The sequence below is a fragment of the Zingiber officinale genome, chromosome 3A, assembly GCF_018446385.1.
Source record: "Zingiber officinale cultivar Zhangliang chromosome 3A, Zo_v1.1, whole genome shotgun sequence".
NCBI classification, from domain to species: domain Eukaryota; kingdom Viridiplantae; phylum Streptophyta; class Magnoliopsida; order Zingiberales; family Zingiberaceae; genus Zingiber; species Zingiber officinale.
This window is the reverse complement of record NC_055990.1, coordinates 133,216,799-133,217,546: the sequence shown is the minus strand read 5'-3', so window position 1 is coordinate 133,217,546 and position 748 is coordinate 133,216,799.

The window sequence follows — 748 nt, the reverse complement described above, 5'->3', positions numbered from 1 at the left end:
TAGAGTTTAACATCGCCGCTCAACGGTCTTCAGGCCGGGGGGTTTATAGTCGCTGGTTCGACTCTAGAATTTAACGTCGTCGCTCGACGGTCTTCAGGCCGGGGGGTTTATAGTCGCTGGTTCGACTCTAGAGTTTAACGTCGTCGCTCGACGGTCTTCAGGCCGGGGGGTTTATAGTCTCCGGTTCGACTCTAGAGTTTAACGTCACCGCTCGACGGTCTTCAGATCAGATCCGTTCGGAAAAAATTTTATGGGCCCTGCTTGCATTTCGAGGGTATAGAAATGTACAGTACAAGGTAATAATCTACAAAGGCACACCTTTCATCTAGCTCGGTACGGTTGGAGGTGACTTGCACTCCAAGGGCGCTCTAATCGCCGTCCGTTGTTGTCCTGCAGGTAATATGCGCTCGAGCGTAGCTTGTCCTCAACTTTGAAGGGTCTTGCCCATGGAGTCCCCAACTTGTTGACATCGCCGACCGGCTTAACTTTCTTCTAGATGAAGTCACCCACCTGAAATGATTTGGATATTACTCGCCTGTTGTAGTTTTGTTTCATTCGTTATCGATATGCCATCAGCCGGACGATAGCCCGGGCTCGCGTCTCGTCCACTAGGTCCAGTTCTAGGTTCCTCCGCTCGACGTTGCTTTCGCTATAGCCTTGGATCCAATCAGATTCCATTCCGACTTCGACGGGGACGACGGCTTCTCCTCCATATACTAAGTGGAATGGGGTGACCCCCGTTCCTTCT